We start from the raw sequence: 15,365 nt of genomic DNA, 5'->3' as shown, positions 1-15,365 counted from the left end.
CAGCAGCCACCACAGCCTCCAGACACTGTTCCGAGAGGTGTACTGTTTTCCCTCCCTGGAGATCTTGCATTTTATGAGGGACCACAGGTTCTCAATGGGGTTCAGATCAGGTGAACAAGAGGGCCATGTCATTATTTTTCATCTTTTAGGCCTTTACTGGCCAGCCACGCTGTGGAGTAGTTGGATGCATGTGATGGAGCATTGTCCTGCATGAAAATCATGTTTTTCTTGAACGATACCGACTTCTTCCTGTACCACTGCTTGAAGAAGTTGTCTTCCAGAAACTGGCAGTAGGTCTGGGAGTTGGGCTTCACTCCATCCTCAACCCGAAAAGGTCCCACAGGTTCATCTTTGATGATACCAGCCCATACCAGTTCCCCACCTCCACCTTGCTGGCGTCTGAGTCGTAGTGGAGCTCTCTGCCCTTTACTGATCCAGCCTCTGGCCTATCCATCTGGCCCATCAAGAGTCACTCTCATTTCATCAGTCCATAAAACCTTTGAAAAATCAGTCTTAAGATATTTCTTAATACTAAATAGGATAACTGAAGTGAGCACTAATATATATTCTGAGTGCAAGCCAAAAAAAATACATAGTACATAAGGATAAGGCTGCACATCAAAGTTAGATAATAGTATAATGCTATAAGCATACCGAAAAACATTGAAGCATACGATGAAAAATGCCACTTGCTAACTTGAAAGTGTGAATAATGAAATGCGTACCTGCCATGAATATTAGGAAAAAGAAGATATTTAGCAATCGCATTGATCAATGTAACTGAGCCCCAAGACCTCGTCAAGGTGTAAGATCTGTTAACATTTACATATATAGGTTAGAAGACTGTGGACTTTTCCTTGTTATGCTGCCACCTACTGTCAAAACAAAGAACAGCAGGCACAAACCCCTGCTACTTGATTTACTTGGTACAGTCCTGAACAGGATGTGCAGAGGAGCTAGTTTTGTTTGGTAGCTGTTTTTATGCAGAGAAGTGTGTGTCCGGACGTGCGAAATAAGGCAAGGCCGCATTCTGCCCTGCTGAACAAGGTCCAAGTACCTGAGTGTTGCGTGACATCTCCCCAAGACACAGATCCAAGAAAGGCTGGATGTGGAGCGAGGAGCCAGACAGCACGGGCAAATTACAGAGACGGGACAAAGACTGAACTTTAGAGGTGTCTGCCGGCGGAATACGGGCCCCAACGGTGACGAGGTACCCCACGCTGAAACCTGCAGTTAAGTGTGCACACTACTTTTAGTTAGGGACAGATAGGAAAAGACTCTGCACTGTGTTATACGAGTAAGGTAACAAGGACTCTGCGTTTTTTTTGTTTAATAAGGATTTCTGTGTTTTGCTTTTGGGAGTACAATCTGAGGCTTCCCACCTTTGACAAGCTATTCAAAGTAGTTGTATGTATATTGCATTATCTCTACTGCTGTGCTCCTTTCCCGCATTTTTCCTCCACCTGTGTTGTGCAATATGTTATTAAATTTGCATTGATTAACCCCCGTGGTTCCGTGCAGTCCTTGCGTATCCCGTTACCTGCAGGTTATTACAAAGGTATATCTCTATATTGGGGTCCCTAGCTCTGTGACCCTAACTGTGTGTCATCTCATTGCAATTAAAAACTGCTGTGTGTGGAGAGGGGTAACCAAGGACTTTCTTATATAGGAGATGGAAAAAACATGGCCGAAAGGGGCGGAGCTGTGTTCACATTCAGAAAAAAAACTTCATAATACTAAATAGGATAACTGAAGTGAGCACTAATATATATTCTGAGTGCAAGCCCTAATATTCATGGCATTTCATTATTCACACTTTCAAGTTAGCAAGTGGCATTTTTCATTGTATGCTTCAATGTTTTTCGGTATGCTTATAGCATTATACTATTATCTAACTTTGATGTGCAGCCTTATCCTTATGTACTATGTATTTTTTTGGCTTGCACTCATATTATATATTAGTGCTCACTTCAGTTATCCTATTTAGTATTATGAAGGGTTTTTTTCTGAATGTGAATACAGCTCCGCCCCTTTCGGCCATGTTTTTTCCATCTCCTATATAAGACAGTCCTTGGTTACCCCTCTCCACACTCAGCAGCTTTTAATTGCAATGAGATGACACACAGTTAGGGTCATAGAGCTAGGGACCCCAATATAGAGATATACCTTGACGAGGTTTGGGGCTCAGTTACATTGATCAATGTGATTGCTTAATATCTCCTTTTTCCTAATATTCATGGCAGGTATGCATTTCATTATTCACACTTTCAAGTTAGCAAGTGGCATTTTTGATTGTATGCTTCAATGTTTTTCGGTATGCTTATAGCATTATACTATTATCTAACTTTGATGTGCAGCCTTATCCTTATGTATTAAGATATTTCTTGGCCCAGTCTTGACGTTTTATCTTATGTTTCTTGTTCAAAGGTGGTTGTTTTTCAGCCTTCCTTACCTTGGCCATGTCCCTGAGTATGGCACATCTTGTGCTTTTTGATACTCCAGCAACGTTGCAGCTCTGAAATATGGCCACACTGGTGGCAAATGGCATGTTGGCAGCTTCACGCTTGATTTTCCTCAATTCATGGGCAGTTATTTTGTGCCTTTTTTGCCCAACATGCTTCTTGCGACTCTGTTGGCTATTTGCCATGACACGCCAATTTTGAACTTTTCAGAGCCCGTCAAATCTCTGTTCAGACCCATTTTGCCAAAGGAAAGGAAGTTGCCTAATAATTAAGCACACCTTATATAGGATGTTGATGTCATTACACCACACCCCTCCTCATTACAGAGATGCAAATCACCTGATTTACTTAGTTGGTAGTTGGCTCTCAAGCCTATACAGCTTGGAGTAGGACAACATGTATAAAAACTATCAAGTGATCAAAATACTCATTTGCCTAATAATTCTGCACACAGTGTATAACAATCTGCTGCAATCTTTTCCAACAGGAGAAAAAAACTTTACATGGCCGCCACTTAAATAGATGGATGGTCCGTGCCAGGAGATTGACACTTTGAAGTTGCTCTCAGCCCTGCTTAATAGAGGGGTTTTCTGAAATGTTTTTTTAAAAGAACTAGACCAACCCTTTTAGGCCCCTTTCACACGTCAGTGATTCTGGGACGTTTGTGCTTTTTTTTAAACGTACCAGAATCACTGACATACGCAGACCCATTATAATGAATGGGTCTGCTCACACGTCAGTGATTTATCACTGCACGTGTCTCCGTGCGGTGTACCCGCGTGTGCGTGATTGCCGCACGGAGACATGTCCATTTTTTTCTGGCATCACTGATGTCCCACGGACCACGCAGTGGTGTGATCCGTGAGACACGTGCCAGAAAAAAACGTGCATATAAAATAAAAAACATTTTAACTCACCCGGCGTCCAGCGATGTCCTCTGCAGCCTGTGCAGCTTGCTGCTTCTGAGCCGGCTCATTATTGTCGCGCATATTCATGATGCACGACACAGCCGACCCGGAAGCAGCTGCTTCGGGGGTCAGCGCCGGCCGGATGCTGCACCGCGGGAGCGATCAGCACCACGGACAGCGGGAGCGGGCGCAGGTGAGTGAATCTCTAAGTGCAATCACGGGCTACGGAGAACGGAGCCCGGATTGCACTTAGACAACCCACGTGTGCCGTGATTCACGGCACACGCAGGGACATGTGCGTGTTTTACACGCCAGTGAAAAACGTCAGTGTTTTTCACTAACGTGTGAAACGGGCCTGAGTTTGATTAATAAGGGATTTCAGCTCTGAAGCACTAAAGGCAGCCATTTGAAAAGTAAAGAGCTTTGCAGTGATTTTTTTTTCGTCATTGAGTACATAGGTAGGGATTAGTGACAAGGGCATAAGTCGTAGGTATTGAGTGTAAACAAGGGCACTTAGTCTTAAAAAAATAATAACTAAATAAAGGGTGAGGGCAGAAAAATAAACCTTTGCCCAGGTAAAGAAAATCCGAGCTTCCAGACAACTTAAAAATGTTCCTCAAAACCCAGGAGCAGTTCATATAGATTATGTGCAATAATCCTTTTAACGGCGTGCTGGCCAGATAAGAGCAGATGTTTTATGCTGACTGATTTATATATATACTCGAGTTTTAAGTCCCTTTTATCTGATGTTTACATCCAAGGATTAAATGTTGGATTACAATCCTCTATATACAGCATGTGTGAGATGTTCCCCTACCAGGCTTTCACTGCAGATGCTTACAGGGCAGGATTACATTCTAGGTAAGTGAAAGCTTGCTTTCCAGGAAGAATGGACATCAGCTGATTTATGTACTCATTCCTCAAAAGAAACTTTTATTTGCATTTAAATAGGGTGACAGATGTCTTAAACGTAAGAGGGTCACGAGGGGCCAAAGTGTCTTCAGTCTCAGGACATCTGTCTTGTAGACTCGGTTTTGGTTTCAAGTCAACTATCATTGGGAAGTAAGAAGATCTATCATGAACAGGGGCATACCACAGATCCCCCTGTGTGTCATTCACAGATCCCCATAACAGTGTGTGATCTACAGATCACCAATAACATTGTGTCATCCACAGATCACCCATGAGTGTCAAGCACACATATCAATAAGTGTCATCCACAGAACCCTCATAACAGTGTCATCCACAAATCCCCCATAATGCTGTCATTCACAAATCCCCCATAACAGTGTGTCATCCACAGATCCCCATAACAGTGTGTCATCAACAGATCCCCCATTATATTGTGTCATCCACAGATCCCCATAACAGTGTGTCATCAACAGATCCCCCATAATATTGTGCCATCAACAGATCCCCCATAATATTGTGTCATCCACAGATCCCCATAACAGTGTGTCATCAACATCCCCCATAATATTGTGTCATCCACAGATCCCCATAACAGTGTGTCATCCACAGATCCCCATAACAGTGTGTCACCCACAGATCTCCCATAACAGTGTGTCATCCACAGATCCCCATAACAGTGTACTATCCACAGATCCCCATAATAGTGTATCATCCACAGATCCCCCATAACAGTGTGTCATCCACAGATCCCCATAACAGTGTGTGATCTACAGATCGCCAATAACATTGTGTCATCCACAGATCACCCATGAGTGTCAAGCACACATATCAATAACAGTGTCATCCACAGAACCCTCATAACAGTGTGTCATCCACAAATCCCCCATAATGCTGTCATTCACAAATCCCCCATAACAGTGTGTCATCCACAGATCCCCATAACAGTGTGTCATCAACAGATCTCCATAACAGTGTGTCATCAACAGGTCCCCCATAATATTGTGTCATCCACAGATCCCCATAACAGTGTGTCATCAACAGATCCCCCATAATATTGTGTCATCCACAGATCCCCATAACAGTGTCACACACAGATCCCCCATAACAGTGTGTCATCCACAGATCCCCATAACAGTGTACTATCCACAGATCCCCATAATAGTGTGTTATTCACAGATCCCCCATAACAGTGTATCATCCACAGATCCCCCATAACAGCGTGTCATCCACAAATCCCCCATAACAGTGTGTCATCCACAAATCTCCATAACAGTGTGCCATCCACAGATCCCCATAACAGTGTGTCATCCACAGATCCCCATAACAGTGTGTCATTCACAGATTCCCATAATAGTGTGTCATCCACAGATCCCCCAGAATAGAGTGTCATCCACAGATCCCCCATAACAATGCGTCATCCACAGATTGCCCATAAAAGCGTCATCCACAGATTGCCCATAAAAGCGTCATCCACAGATCCTCCATAATGATGTCATTCACAGATCCCCCATAACATTGTGTCATTCACAGATCCCCCATAATGATGTCATTCACAGATCCGTATAACAGTGTGTCATCCACAGATCCCCCATAGCAGTGTCATCCACAGATCCCCCATAACAGTGTCATCCACAGATCCCCCATAACATTGTGTCATCCACAGATCCCCCATAACATTGTGTCATCCACAGATCCCCCATAACATTGTGTCATCCACAGATCCGCCTTGACAGCCTGACATCCACAGATCCCCCATAACAGTGTTGAACAGTAAAACGTTTTGTGAAGTGTTTCTTCTTTGTGCGCTCTGACTTTGCCTCACCGGTGCACTTTCGGTCCTAGTGCAGATATCACACACATGACTAGGACCCATGTTATTAAACACGTCTGTTATCATGAGTGTGTATTTTGTCACGGAGGGAATCGGCACGTGAATAAATCACAGCACGCACTACTTCTTTCCATGTGACAGATGAGACTTGCCTATTGAAGTCTACAGGTGCACAGAATAATCCGATCCCTTACAGGTCACCATCAGTGTTGTATACATTTATAATGGATACATCATTATTTAATGTGTAAAACTAATGTGACACACACATAATGCACGGACACACGGATGGCACATACAGATGACAATGGATGGAAAGCCTCCTTATTTCTGGATGCGGATCTGATAATTGTGAGCTGATCCTTTCACGTTGCATTTGGTGGGGGATGCGGGCAGCCTGGTCACCGAAGCCTCCATACAACACAACTTACATTAACAACCTCACATGGAAAGGATCATTCTTTGCTTTAATTATACCTGTAATGTCTCCAGTTAATTAAGGCTAAAACAAATAATGATTTGAGAAATTATCTGAAATCTAATTACATAAATGGGAGGAATTAGATGTGGATGTCCTCGGCCGCTCGCGTAGACATGTCATTAGTAATTGTGCTCCGTTACAAAGACGGCCACTGTGCAGACGCCGCTCCATTAAGACACTAATTAATCATTTTTATTATTTTCATTTATGCAAAATACACCAAAATGGAGGCATCAAAGGTCAATCCTCAAAACACATGATAAACAAGTCAGGCACCCGGGGTCATTATTTCTTTTAACCTGTTACTGGTTAGCAGTCAGCTTGAAAGGAATTCTTTACCACCATGAAAGCCCACCATGTCATCGCCCGTCTGTCTAAACGTGTCCCCTTATTCAGAAAATAAATTGTAAAGAGGCTGTAAACTACATGCAGTAAAACGGAAAGAGTCAAGTGGGTGTTTACACAGAACAGGATAGTCAGTGTGTAGCCCCAGCCTTCCTTGTATGCAAGGTATGTACACCAGCAGAATAGTGAGTGCAGCTCTGGAGTATAAGGCTGAGACCGCACTTTGCGTTTCAGGTGCTTTTTAGGTCCGTTTTGAGAAGCACCTTTTTCATGCCAAAAGGCATGCGTTTTCATTTTCCAGCAAAGTCAATGGAAAATGGGGATTTCTAGACCGCACTTTGCATTTCCAATCGCAGCGTTTAATTTGCATATTTTGTGGCAAAAACCATGCGTTCAAAGAAGCAGCATGTCAGTTGTTTTTGCTATTTTGGCTGCGTTCTACATCCATTGAAATCACTGATTTGTAGAAAATCGCTGCCAAAATGTTAAGCAGTGCGCTTACATTGCATTATTATTGCGATCCACATGTTTTATTTAACATAACAAAGGCAGTTCTTTCGTCTTTCTCTGTCTGTCGGTCGGTCTGTCGGTCGGTCTCTCTCTATCTATGTCTCTATCTCTCTCTCTGTCCATGTCTGTCTCTCCACCCCCTCTCTCATACTCACCGATCCACGATCACCGGCGCGGCGCTGCACGGCGTTCTCACTGTGGCGGCTTCTCTTTTGAAAATGCCGGCTGCTCATTAATCCATCACGTATTCCCTGCTTTACCCGCCCACCGGCGCCTATGATTGGTTGCAGTCAGACACGCCCCCACGCTGAGTGACAAGTGTCTCACTGCAACTAATCACAGCTGCTGGTGGGCGTGTCTATATCGAGCAATTAAAAAAATAAATAAATAAATGAAAGAAAACGGCATGCGGTCCCCCCCATTTGGATACCAGCCATGGTAAAACCACACGGCTGAAGGCTGGTATTCTCAGGATGGGAAGCTCCACGTTATGGGGAGCTCCCCAGCCTAACAATAGCCAGCAGCCGCCCGGAATTGCCGCATCCATTAGATACGAAAGTCCCGGGACTTTACCGGCTCATCCCGAATTGCCCTGGTGCAGTGGCAAATGGGGTAATAAGGAGTTAATGGCATTAGCCCATAGCCGCCACTAAGTCCTAGGTTTATCATGGCAGGCGTCTCCCCGAGATATCTTCCATGATGAACCTGTAAGTTAAAGTAAATAAACACACACATTCAAAAAAATCATTTATTTGTAATGAAAGACAAAAAAATACCCTCTTTCACCACTTTATTAACCCCTCAAAAACACCTCCAGGTCCGACGTAATCCACACAAGGTCCCACGACACTTCCAGCTCTGCTACATCGGAAGCTGATAGGAGCGGCAGTAGAACACCGCCGCTCCTGTGAACTCCATGCAGCAACTGAAGTGAGTCGCGCGATCAGCTGTGCTGTCACTGAGGTTACTCACGTCCACCGCTCTCAGGTGGAGGACTGCAGCTGTGGCCGCGAGTAACCTGAGTGAAAGCACAGCTGATCGCATGGCTCACTGCAGTCACTCAGGGGATTTGCGATCACAGGTGAGTCCTTCACGTGTGACCGCAAATCAAGCCGCGGCACACGCACAGAGCCGCGCGATCACAATGAAATCGGGTGAAGTTCATCCAAGTTCATTCTGATCGCGTGGCATTGTTTGCAGCCAGCCATGACAGTGACAGTGCCGTCCCACTCGGCTCTGCTACAAGTCTATGGGGATGCTGCAGAGCCGAGTGGGTGCGTACTGTGAAAAATGTGCGTTCTGGATGCTTTTCCCACTCTGTCTTTGGCAGATAAAGCATCCAGAATGCATGAATTGTCACCAGGAATGTCTGCACTTTGCGTTCTGCCAAATGCGTCTCGGAACGCAGCTTTTTCGGCTGCGTTCTGAGACGCACACGCAGTGACTTACACGCTGCGGAATAGAACGCAACGTGCGGTCTCAGCCTAATACAGGATGTAACTCAGGATCAGTACAGGATAAGTAATGTAATGTATGTACACAGTGACTCCACCAGCAGAATAGTGAGTGCAGCTCTGGAGTATAATACAGGATGTAACTCAGGGTCAGTACAGGATAAGTAATGTAATGTATGTACACAGTGACTGCACCAGCAGAATAGTGAGTGCAGCTCTGGAGTATAATACAGGAGGTAACTCAGGGTCAATACAGGATAAGCAATGTGATGCAGAATAAATCGTAGTTGAGCAGGTGCCTGCACACTGCGCTTTATCCCGGTTCAGTGGTCTGTCCCGGTGGCGTATGCTTTCTAGTCCCGTTTTGCTGGGGCATGTACGTTTCTTTACTCTCAATAGCAGCTGTAGTGAACCGTATCTCCTTGTGTGTTCTAAGGCGCATGCGTTTTCTTCTATGTTTCTTTAGAAGCTAGCTGAGAAAACAATAGAAATAAGACGGATGGTCCAGATCCATGAGATGCTGCCTGGTGATGAGTCACCCTCCAGTCTCCAGGCCCGGCTGCAGTGCCCCGTTGTGGCCGGCAGGTGTCGCCGGCGTCCGCTGTGGTCCCTCCTCCCCGGCTGTGTCAGTGTGAGCGCTGCCCCGGGGTCCGCGCTCCGGCAGCGGCTGTCCGTGTGATCACTGCCGGCCGGGGAGGGAGCGGGGCTGGCCTGGGATCCATCACCGGCCTGCAGGAGCAGCATCCTTGTCCTGGAGCATCTGCGGCTGCAGGTACCTGAGCACTGGTTGTCTGTGGGGGGGCATAGTGCTGTGTACGCGGCCAGTGGGTGTTCATTGTGTGCCCACTGTGGATGCCCGGTGACCCTGCACCTCCCTATGGTGTTACTGCTCTTTATATCTGCAGATCGGGTGTATTATCTTCAATATTGCCCTATAATAGGTTCTATTAATATGTGCCCTCTTATGGCTGGGGCTGGTGGTCTTTGCCCCTTGGCAGCACACATTCTTACATTGCCAACCACAGAAAAAGGCGACCTGGTGATTTTTGTATGCAGCCGTGCGTTATATGGCATAGTTCTCATGGATGTAATGTATTTTGTATGCTGCAGCACAAGCCAAAATACCAGGCACCATAATACCACCCTTACGATGGCGGTGCCCGGGGATGGGTATTTGCATTATAGTGAGTTGCACATGTGGAAACACACATGGTCGCATCTCCTCGTCTTTTCATTTTAACATAATTTGACCACCTGTATGCCAGGGAGCGGGCACCCATATGTGCAGAATTAGCGGCATAGCCCTGTGTCTTTCATGGGATAGCCGCTTTAAGGCAGAAGGTATACACAGTGTTTTGCAGGCATTTTTTTATTATTATTAATTGAAAGGGGTGGGAGGATGGGGGCCAGATGTTAATAGAAAAGGGATGGGCCACTAAAAATATTTATCAACACTATTGAATAATCTTACGGTCTCTGGTGTCCATCTGTCCCATAGACTTTCAAATGGGTTGATGCGTGCATGCGCTATGCCATTTCCAGCAGTGTCATAGATGTGCGCATGTGTTGTGCCATGTCCAGCAGTGTCCTAGCCTTTCAAAGATATGGTCATGCGCCAGGGGATGCTTGTGTGCATTTACCATGCTTTTTCCATCCGTCCCATAGACTTTCAAACAGGTACATGTGCGCATGCGCCGTGTTGTCTCCAGCAGTGTCATAGACTTTCAATGAAGTGGATATGCTCACGCGCCAGTTCTATATTCCTTCAAGGGGGTGTTTGTGCTCATTTACCATGCTTTCTCTCTCTATCCTATACAAACGGGTGGATGTGCGCATGCGTTATGCTATCTCCAGCAGTGTTATAGACCTATAAAGATGTGGATATGGTCAGGCATCAGTTCTATATTCTTTCAAGGGGGTGGTGGTTGGGCACCTTTACCATCCTTTCTCCATCCGTCCCAAAGACTTTCAGTTACATGTGCGCATGCACCATGCCATCTCCAGCAAGGTGATAGACTTTTAAAGATGTGCATATGGTCAGGCACCAGTTTAATGTTCTTACTAGGGAGTGGTTGTGCACATTTCCCATGCTTTTTCCATTCATCCCATAGACTTTCAAACAGGTGGATGTGTGCATGCGCCATGCTATATCCAGCAGTGTCATAGACTTTGAAAGCGGTTGATATGGTAAGGAGCCCGTTCTATATTCTTTAAATGGGGTGTTTGTGCACCTTTACCATGCTTACTCCATTTAACCCATAGACTCTCAAACGGGTGTATGTGCGCATGCGCCATGCCATCTCCAGTAATGTCATAGACTTTGAAAGATGTGGATAGGATCAGACACCAGGCACTATTGTCTTTCAAGAGGGTGATTGTGCCTCTTTGCCATGCTTACTCCATTCATCCCATAGACTCTCAAACAGGTGGATGTGTGCATGTGTTTTGTTGTCTGTATGAATCCTGTAAACAAAGGGCTGAATGTGCACATGCGCCATGTTGTCTTTATTGATTGCACAGATTTTTAAAGAGATCATGCAAATTAACAGGACTTAAGGGTGCTTTACACGCTGCGACATTGCTAGCGATAGCTAGCGATGTTGTGCGCGATAGCACCCGCCCCCGTCGTTCGTGCGACATTTGGCGATCGCTGCCGTAGCGAACATTATTGCTACAGCAGCATCACACGAACATACCTGTTCAGCGACGTCGCTGTGACCGCCGAACAATCGCTCCTTCAAGGGGGAGATGCGTTCGGCGTCATAGTGACGTCACTGCGGCGTCACTAAGCGGCCGCCCAATAGCAGAGGAGGGGCGGAGATGAGCGGCTGGTACATCCCGCCCACCTCCTTCCTTCCTCATTGCCGGTGGACGCAGGTAAGGAGATGTTTGTCGCTCCTGCGGTGTCACACATAGCGATGTGTGCAGCCGCAGTAACGACGAACAACATCGTACCTGCAGCAGCAACGATATTTGGAAAAGGAGCAACGTGTCAATGAGCAACGATTTTTCACGTTTTTGCGCTCGTTGATCGTCGCTCCTTGGTGTCACGCGCTGCGATGTCGCTGACGGCGCCGGATGTGCGTCACTAACGACGTGACCCCGACGATATATCGTTAGCAATGTCGCAGCGTGTAAAGCACCCTTAAGGCTCCGTCATCTTGTGACAAAAACCTCTAAATGGCCAGAAGTCACAAGTTCTCAATGCAAGTCTATGAGAGCAAGAACGAGGCTCTCATACAGTTATATGAAGTTGTGATCTCTGGCGCACTCCATGAATAACTAGACCTGCAGGCAGGTCACAAATTGGAGAAGACCAACCAAAGCGACAATGGAAACAGATGAAGATGGTAGCAGGTGAGTATAAGCTGGAGTGGTGCTTTTAAGGGAATCTGTCACCAAGTTGAGTTCTAAACCAAAACTAGCATCTTGGTGCATTCTATAAAGGTGCATGTTGTCCACTGACTCACTCTGTAGACGCCACAAATAGCTTTATAAAATCTCCTGCCATGTATGTAAGTCCTTGGGTCCGATAAGTGTCCTAGTTTGCGGCTCCTGTCCCTCTTTTCTGTACTGATCGCCATCCTCCTTTATTGACCTTGATGGCGTTGTAGCCGTGCACAATCTCATGATGGAAGGATGGAAACCAAATGTTCAAGACTAGAGCTGGTTGAACTCGCAAAAAAACGGGACCCTGCTCAATTAAAAAAAAAAACAACCCGATCCACTCTGGAATCCGGGACCTATATAAGTCTATGGGGTCCAGAATAGGGAGATTAAAAACGTTGGTGGAAGGGATAGGTTGGTAGGGGCGCACGCGGTATACCCGGTACGGCCTGCTGCTCTCCGAACATGAGAAACACATGCGGCCCGCTCCTGTTAGGAGAGTGTGCGGCTGTGCCGGGTGATGCGATGCCAGACTCGTACAAGTCTGGCATAACATCATCCAGCACGGCCTGCCGCTCTGTGAACATGAGCATGCATGTACATAGAAACACATGCAGCCCGCTCCTGTCAGAAGAGTGTACGGCTGTGCCAGGTGATGCGATGCCAGACTCGTACAAGTCTGGCATGACATCACCCAGCATGGCTTGCCGCTCTGTGAACATGAGCATGCATATACATAGAAACACATGCAGCCCGCTCCCGTCAGAAGAGTGTGCGGCTGTTCCGGTGATGCGATGACAGACTCATGCGAGTCTGACATGACATCACCTGGTACAGCTTGCCGCTCTCTGAACATGAGCGTGTGTTCATAGAAACACATGCGGCCCGCTCCTGTCAGGAGAGTGTGCGGCTGTGCCAGGTGATGCGATGCCAGACTCGTACAAGTCTGGCATAATATCATCCAGCATGGCCTGCCGCTCTGTGAACATGAGCATGCATATACATAGAAACACATGTAGCCCACTCTCGTCAGAAGAGTGTGCAGCTGTGCCAGGTGATACGATGCCAGACTCGTACAAGTCTGGCATGACATCACCCAGCATGGCTTGCCGCTCTGTGAACATGAGCATGCATATACATAGAAACACATGCAGCCCGCTCCCGTCAGAAGAGTCTGCGGCTGTTCCGGTGATGCGATGACAGACTCATGCGAGTCTGGCATGACATCACCTGGTACAGCTTGCCGCTCTCTGAACATGAGCGTGTGTTCATAGAAACACATGCGGCCCGCTCCTGTCAGGAGAGTGTGCGGCTGTGCCAGGTGATGCGATGCCAGACTCGTACAAGTCTGGCATAATATCATCCAGCATGGCCTGCCGCTCTGTGAACATGAGCATGCATATACATAGAAACACATGTAGCCCACTCTCGTCAGAAGAGTGTGCAGCTGTGCCAGGTGATGCGATGCCAGACTCGTACAAGTCTGGCATGACATCACCCAGCATGGCTTGCCGCTCTGTGAACATGAGCATGCATATACATAGAAACACATGCAGCCCGCTCCCGTCAGAAGAGTCTGCGGCTGTTCCGGTGATGCGATGACAGACTCGTGCGAGTCAGGCATGACATCACCTGGTACAGCTTGCCGCTCTCTGAACATGAGCGTGTGTGTACATAGAAACACATGCGGCCCGCTTCTGTCAGGAGAGTGTGCGGCTGTACCAGGTGATGCGACGCGAGACTCGCGCAAGTCCCTCGCCTAAGAGAAACTGCGGCTTTTTTTTTTTAATTTAAATAAATAATTAGGAAAAAACAACATGCGGTCCCCCCTAATTTTAATACCCAGCCAAGATAAAGCTAGCTGGTGGCTGGTATTCTCATTCCCCCTATGCCGGCTATAGCTCATTCCTGAGCTGACCATGTTGAAGGAGCTTGTTTATTCATAGCTGCGGTGTAGTTTCTATTACAGCTGCGAAGTTGCTTACTGAAGAAACCTTGGAGTGCTTGTTGCTGCGTCTTTCCCCACTCCGTTTGTCTTACCTACCTTGTGCTGTCTTCTTGTAGTGGTGAGAGTCTCGCTGGCTGTCACTAGCAAGGGTGAATTTAGGCGGGCTTTGCACACTACGACATCGCAGGTGCGATGTCGGTGGGGTCAAATTGAAAATGACGCACTTCCGGCATCGCATGCGACATCGTAGTGTGTAAAGGCTTGATGATACGATTAACGAGCGCAAAAGCGTCGTAATCGTATCATCGGTGCAGCGTCGGCCTAATCCATGATTACGCTTACGCGACGGTCCTATGTTGTTCCTCGTTCCTGCGGCAGCACACATCACTGTGTGTGAAGTCGCAGGAGCGAGGAACATCTCCTACCGGCGTCACTGCGGCTTCCATAGGATATGCGGAAGGAAGGAGGTGGGCGGGATGTTTACATCCCGCTCATCTCCGCCCCTCCGCTCCTATTGGCCGCCTGCCGTGTGACGTCGCAATGACGCCATACGACTCGCCCCCTTAATAAGGAGGCGGGTTGCCGGCCAGAGCAACGGTCGCAGGGCAGGTGAGTCCATGTGAAGCTGCCGTACCGATAATGTTCGCTACGGCAGTTATCACAAGGATATCGCCGCTGCGACGGGGGCGGGGACTATCGCGCTTGGCATCGCAGCATCGGCTTGCGATGTCGCAGCGTGCAAAGCCCGCCTTAGGGTCAGCGAGGGTCTAGGCATGTGAGCGGAGCGCGGAGGGGGGGGGAAGGACCTGTCTAGGGACGTTAGGGAGTGCAGGGATCAGCCTCAGGTTAGTGCTAGCAGTAGCAAATCATCACAATCCTCTGCAATTGTCGACCAATGATGTAGGCCATGGTAGCGTCTTTAGGCCACGCAGGCTAATCACAGTAGCGTAATCGACATGCAATCTGACGCTCTGTGTTGAAGAACTGCTCCTGGGACATTTTTGAAAAATGATTGTACCACTGGTTCCACCACTAAATCATTGTAACACTGAGCTGCCTGTTAAGGGGGCTTTACACGCTGCGACATCGCTAATGCGGAGTCGTTGGGGTCACGGAATTTGTGACGC

General features: G+C 47.1%; 1 protein-coding gene across 1 annotated transcript in view; it reads left to right on the top strand.

Annotated features, from left to right (window-relative positions):
• The first annotated feature begins 9,462 nt into the window (after positions 1–9,462).
• Positions 9,463–15,365, top strand: part of ABCA5 (ATP binding cassette subfamily A member 5) — a 279,957-nt gene continuing 274,054 nt past the window's right edge. Inside the window, exon 1 of the mRNA XM_075351788.1 lies at positions 9,463–9,675. The gene's annotated coding sequence lies outside the window, so the exon portion shown is untranslated. The remainder of the gene's footprint in view (positions 9,676–15,365) is intronic.

Source organism: Anomaloglossus baeobatrachus, chromosome 5 (assembly GCF_048569485.1).
Source record: "Anomaloglossus baeobatrachus isolate aAnoBae1 chromosome 5, aAnoBae1.hap1, whole genome shotgun sequence".
NCBI classification, from domain to species: domain Eukaryota; kingdom Metazoa; phylum Chordata; class Amphibia; order Anura; family Aromobatidae; genus Anomaloglossus; species Anomaloglossus baeobatrachus.
The sequence above is the reverse complement of the archived record's forward strand: the minus strand, read 5'-3'. Positions and strand labels throughout refer to the sequence as shown.